This window comes from Chlamydotis macqueenii, chromosome 13 (genome assembly GCF_036417535.1).
Source record: "Chlamydotis macqueenii isolate bChlMac1 chromosome 13, bChlMac1.mat, whole genome shotgun sequence".
Classification (NCBI taxonomy): domain Eukaryota; kingdom Metazoa; phylum Chordata; class Aves; order Otidiformes; family Otididae; genus Chlamydotis; species Chlamydotis macqueenii.
The window spans coordinates 3,494,458-3,501,412 of NC_141568.1; positions in this window are offsets into that span (position 1 = coordinate 3,494,458).

Consider the following 6,955-nt stretch of genomic DNA (forward strand, 5'->3'; position numbering starts at 1 on the left):
GGCTGGAAGCAATCAGGCAGACTGCCTTGCATATGTGTGGTGTTGCATTTTGCACTGACCCATGCCTGGCTTTTCTGGGAAAAGCCCATATTATGGAAGTACAATTCCAGTTTTTTCCCGCGGGACTGTGGGTTTGTTGTTTTTTTTTTCAATTTACCGAATTTTGCACAGAAGTTCTTCCCTTGTTAAGATTCATGAGTTGTACTGCAAATAACTGGAAATAAAACACAACCATGCAAAGCAATACTGCTTGAAGTGGTTGGTTTATTCCTGGTTTCACCTTCCAGATGCCCTCCCTGACATTACAGTTCCCTCTCCAGTGACGTTGTTTTGTGTCAGAGGGCCTTTCCTTTCCATGAGCTGTTCTGCAAGATCTAGTTCAACATCCTGTTGAACCTGGAGGAAAAGAAGAGTCTTGAGAAATAGGGAGATGTGTTGCCAGAAAAGGAGCCTTGGCCAAAAGAAGAGTTTGCCAGACTGCCTGAACTCTCACTGAACCGAGGAGCAGGGCGGCCCCCTGTATCCTAGCAAACTCCAAATAGCAAGAAATACGCCAAAATTCGGTTTTGAAATGTCTTAGATACACTTATTTTGATTTCATCCCCGTCTAACTTTTTTTTTTAATGTATTTTTCCACAACATGGGGACTTACATTGCAATGGGTTAACTCCACATAGGCTTTTACCCTATAAAGATTGGGTGCAGGAACACTTAGCTTTATTTTCTTATCATTTCTGGGACATAAAATAATTTCATGTGCCATAGATATTTTTTTTCCTTCTTTCCTTTTTTAAGAACGTGTTATAACTAGTGGTGCACAAATGACTCCTTGGATAGATAAGACGTTATGTTTTTATCCTTGGACTATGCCCCCAGGCTTTCAGTAATGCCAGCATCAGCTAAGTTAGCATCTGATTAGTCGTTCTTGCCTCTTACTCAACGTCAGTCTTGATTACGCCTATTAATCTGCCACATTTTTTTGAACTGAGCTATGGGCACAATCCTGCTTGATTCTCAGCACCCTGCTACTGTCGCAGCTAACAGTTCTCTGGTTTCTACAATTCTAGGGGGTTGCGTAAGGGTTTAGAATCATAGAATCATAGAATGGTTTGGGTTGAAAGGGACCTTCAAAGTTCATCTAGTCCAACTCCCCTGCAAGGAGCAGGGACATCTTCTACTAGATCAGGCTGCTCAGAGCCTCATCCAACATGGCCTTGAACGTTTCCAGGGACATTTCTCATCATTAAAATAGTCATATTGGTATTCACCATCCATTTGGGCAATTGTGGCCCAAAGAGAAGAAATTTGAGCTCCTACCTTGATATCACAGGCATTGGCTTCAGAGATTCCTCAATGTTCTTGATTTCTCTGTCCAAAGTGAGGGTTAAGGCTTATTTCCAAAGAAAGCTGGATGGTGAGGATGTGCTTGGACATTTTCTTCATCCTGGGAATGAGAAAAGGCTATAGAGCAAATTTTGTAGTTCAGAATCAGATTTCAACCTCACATCCACATTGATAATCAGGACTGAGCTGTTACGGACGGTGGTGTTGGAGTGATACTACATGGCATTCCTATCTATTTCAAACAGATGTTGGCAGCCTGTGCCAAACTACTCCAGCAGAAAAGCAGCCCTGAAGAGTACCAAAAGTTTGCTGAGGGTTGAACAATTTCTTCTTTTTCCTTTCCCTGCTTTCTTACATCACTTTTTGAGTCAGAGCTGCAATTCAACTGTGATCTATTCAAGGCTGAGACTGAGTTTAATTAAGTTCAGAAGAAACATAGTTCACTTTGAAGTGTCCTTACATCTACTCAGCACTGTTCATTATCACAATGAAGTGGACACCTGTCCCAGCTGTGAACCAGAAAATCTCTAGCTGGTTTCTTCATTACCTTACAATGATTTAACCTGACAGAGCAGACCAGTTAGGGAGAGATGTCTCTCCAGCTGGCCTCAAGCAAGTGCTAGACATACAAACCTGCTCTTGGACAGCTACCTTTGATGTGGGAGACAAGCTAGTGGCAGGTGGGACAGGGATGGTGTTTGGCTCTCAGTGCTTTGGTGTCACCCTGAAGGACAGCGAGCCCTCAGTCCCTTTGCTCTTCTCGTTGGCATCTCCCAGGGTGTCCACAGGGCACACATCAGCCTCAGTTGGTCTCTGTTGGAAACACGTGATGAGCACACAAGAGGCACTTTGGTGACAGGAGGAATCTCAAATCCTTTACACAATGGGGCAACAGTACAGAAAGATTTGAAGGTAGAGATTTGTGGGGCTGACCAACAGCTCTCTGCCAAGACACTGTTCCCAGGACTTGACCTGCAGCAGCACTCCCTCTTTGCTGCAGAACTGATGCTTGGGTAGATTTGTTGACCACAATGCATTGCGTATGGAGTTAACCATGTTCTTTGCAAAACACCCTGGTTTTCCAGCAAGTTGACAGGACTGGGGGCATCTGTCCTTTTCTTGGATGCTCGGGCATTCACTCACCTCCACAGGCATCTTAGGTGCACGGATAACCAGAGGCAAAACCGGACAGTATAACAGAGTCTTCCCAGTTTGCAACGGATGTCAATCCTCCTCCATATGGACATAAGCCTCTTCTTAATATATTTCTTATTTATTCCTTTTTTGTCTCAGCGAGGTTGGATATGGCTGGAGGGTGTAGGGGAAAGGGGAGAAGGGAGAAAAAAAACCAGAGTTATGTTTAATAAAAATAGTATGAATGTTCAAAGCTAGTGCCCTGGGAATGAATCAATATGGTTTCTCATCTGTACTGCAGAGAGGACAGAGGGCAAGCTCTGACAAACACATGGTCCCAATAAGACAACACACTTATTCCTAGAAATAAAATTCAAATGCTTTTGGGAATGCTTGTTAGACAAGATGAAGTGCAGAAAAGATAAGAACTCCTTGATTAATTAAGAGAGAACACAAAGTACTGTGAGCAAGCCATTAGAAACAACATTTCTTTGGCGAGGTAAGTGGTGGGAGATGAAGTTCGCAAGCTATGGCAGCTGCACATGGATCTCTGCAGGCTGTTTTTTAGAGAAACACTATACTGCATAGGGGGAGAGGTCTCTGAGACGCTAAAACCTAACAAAAGTCTTGTTGCTATGCAAAATTGTGAGGCAGACTTAACAACCAACTGTATTTTTGGCAGAGAAATTTTCTTCTTTTATTCTTAGAAGTATATAAAAGCCCTACCACTGTTTTGAAGATTTTCTTCATCTGAAATGCAGCGTTAATTACACTCTTTTTGGCCTTGCAGGTACTAGTGAGCACAAATCCACCAATGTTCAGGTGCTTCTCCGGTACCAGAAGCAACAGTAGACATAAAATTACCTCCGTAGATATAAACAGTAGAGAGAGGGCGTCTGGATAAAAGCAATAATTGAAAGAGAGAGTAATTTTCTGAGTAATGTATAATTAGAAACAGTCTGCTTCTGAGATGACAAGCAGTGTGAAGTCATATCATTAGCATATAATTACAACAGCAGACACGACATTTTTATCTAGACCAGATGTCTGTTAAATCTGTTCCCTCCTCTCTTAGGTGCAATTTCTCATGGTATATATCACTGAATGAGATCTGTGACACAATTAACAGCAAAATCTCTCTTGACCACGTCAGGTATCTCTTATTACAATAAACATTACACTTCCAGAGTGCTGCGACTTTCACTGTATAGCGAGGAGCCGCTTGTTCTTCCAGCTGTTGTATCTCCTAAAGACAGTTTGTCTGTGTAGTGATTATTCATAAAATAAAAACAGTTTAAGAAATGTCTTGGGTAGGGTCTTTCTATTTTTTCCAAAAAGCATCAGGCTAATTAATTTAGTGCATTTTAGACTCACAGGATGTTTAAAAAGCAGGACAGTCAAGTGGGTATCCGTTCGGAGTGGCGATGTCACAGCAGCCTAAGGTGAAGGTCGCAGGACGGATCATGGAGGATGCTGCTGAGGTTTTAGGCTGACATTCAGCATCCCGTGGTGCTGGGCAACAGCCATAAGGACCACCATTGGTTCCAGCCTCATGCACTTTCTGAATAGATGGAAACCCAACAGAAGCAAATTACTCCATCAGTGATGTCAAAGCTGAATAATTTATTTCTTCCAGTGCTGTGGAAGAGCTATGTGAACAAGGATGGGGAAATGAGATGTGGCTTCAGTCTTACCCCCTGCTCACTTCTCTACAGTCCCCAAAAGACCCCTCCACCCCCAGCTAATACTATTCCCTTTAAAGGTCATGGTAGCTGGCCAAGAAACTACACATCACCCCCAAAAAAGTTTAGCCAAAAAGCTCAAGACATCTTGGGTTTGGCTTGGTAGCAGTTTTACATTGGTGCTCACTTCATTCACTGCTGGAAACTCATCCTTCAGCAGCTGTGCCTCAAAGACCTCCAGGCATGACAGACATCCTCTAGAGTCCAAACCCACCAAATCGGGGGCTGTTTAGAGACAAATCTCTGGAGTAGTCATGAGTTACGCCCTGAGGTGGTAAACAAAATCTGAGTAAGGACATAGGCTTTTCTCTGCAATGACTTGACAGCATCTCCAGCAGGGATGGCATTAACCATACAACCTTCCTCAAGTCCCCATGATGGACATGACATGATGGACATGGGATAACATTACCAATCATATAGGAGGATGGAAAGGAGAAAAGCAAAAGACATGAGGATCAGGACTTTCACCTCCTTTCTTTCCAGACAAACTTATTTTGCTGCCAAGCACATTCATTTAGCCTTTACTCATTTTGCTTTTAGATCAGTTAGATTCAATCTTCCATAGCAATCCTCTGGGGAAAACACAAAGTTAAGCAAGCTCCAATCACTATGCTGAAAAAATTCCTTTAGGATCATTTGAAAAAAAACAACCAAAACCAAACATCCCCCCCATCTCCCAAAAAAAAAAAAAAAAACCACCCAAAAACAAAAACCACACCAAAACCCTTTTCCCACCAGGTTTGAATGATGAATTCTGGTCTTTACAAACTGACAAGCACAAATCACACAAAGACCCTACTGCCAGCAATGACATCAGGTCAATTAATTCATGAAATTCTCAGTTGTTTCGCTGAGGTACTGACTGTTCAGCGCAGATGAAACCTGAATTGAATTTGGGAAATAAATCTAAAATGCTTTACATTCTTCCAGTGACCAAAGGTTAACCTGATGGCTTGTTCTTTCTGAGTTCATATGACTTTCGTTGTTGGCTACGGTGTGTTTGGCCACGGCCAGAATTTCAGAAGCGCTAAGTGCTCATTTAGGTTTCTAAAAATGAAACAGCCTGAATTTCAAATCTGTTGAGAAACAGGAGCTCCCACTGGGAATAACAACTGGATTTGCAAATATATCTTCACGTAGCCACAGGTCACTGGTGTTTTAGAAATAAATCCCCTTTTTTGGATATCCAAATAAAATCCGAGTGAAACCTCATTGCCCAGACTACGTGGGGTCTCCTGGAGTCTGATGCCCTTTGCAAACCTTTCCCTTGCTGGCAAACACCTGACACCTGCACGCTCCCGTTTGAATTTCTCTTGCTTGTTTTCCATAAATAGGAGTCAGTTCTCAGAAAGAGGAAATGCCTGTAATATTTTTGAAACGGCATATTTTTCCTCACATCAACAAATACCTCTATCAGTGAGTATTCCTTAGGGATACTTCCAAGGACTTTTTGTTTCTTTTCCTTTCTTGAAAGAGATCAGCTGATCAACATTTGAAATATTTATGAAAAAAAAAAGGGAACAAACACAACTAAATACTTTTTGGGGAAAAGAATATTTGTTGGTTTCAAAATGACTTCTCATTTGTAATTGAACTTTGAAAGCTATCGAAGAAGGGAGGGATATTAAAATATTTATTAATAAACAAAATGAAAACTACCAAAACATTTTGTGGGTTTTTTTTTTTTATTTTCTATTTTTTGTTCTGACTTAAATTTGAGACCCTTGGCAACTTGCTTCCTGCCCAGTGCACATGGCTGAGATTTCAAAAAGTCGTAACCAGCTTTATTTTACCTTGTATAATGAAGAGGAAAGTTATATCCCAGGTAGCAAAACTGACAAATTTGGGGGAACAACATATTTTGTCCAAAATTGTAAGGATTTCAGAATAGATCGTAACTGACATAACTCAGGAAAGCACTAACACATTTGTGGGACTCCAGCTCACTCGCCAAAATGAACATGTAACTTATTTCAATGAACTTATTTTAGTGTCTCAGAGGTGAGACTTTTCCCAGTGTTTCACTCTCTGGCAGGGAAATGTTCTGTTTCCTCTTATTTCCTACAAAGATGACATCAGCTTCTTTTCCATGCAAATCTTTCCTAGGCTGGGCTTACATGGGAAAATCCAGACTCAAACAATCTCAAGAGCTTGGGCTGAGCTCTGCTCTGTCTTAGACCAGTCCAGCTCAAGCTCCTCCAAACTGTCAACATATTCAACACTGAATAGAGAGCAGAAGACACACAATGGTGCATGCTATCTGGAGAACAAAAAAGTACGAAGAAAACCAAAGGGGAAGTATCCAATCTTCCAGCCCTTCCCTCATTCACCCACTTCATTGCCCTTGGGATGAGACGTTCCCCACGCACTAGTCTAGATTTACGCCAGGCAGAAAAATATAGGCTTGCTCCATATCAGGACATGGTTTAGTAGTCATGGTGATGTTAGGTTGATGGCTGGACTTGATGATCTTGGAAGTCTCTTCCAACCTTAAGATTCTATGATTCTATGGTATCACCATCTATTGCACAGAGCAACTCTGCAAATTTTCACCATCCCAGAGAAAGGCTTCATATTTGGGTTGGAAACGTCAGTATCTCTGCAGCCACAGAAGAAAAATTGGCATGCCCAGAGGGTGATTCATCCCAAACTAAGACAGATTTCCGAGGGACCGGGGATGAATGGTATAGCGATGCCAATCTCCAAACAGATCGCACAGAGAGTGTAGGTGA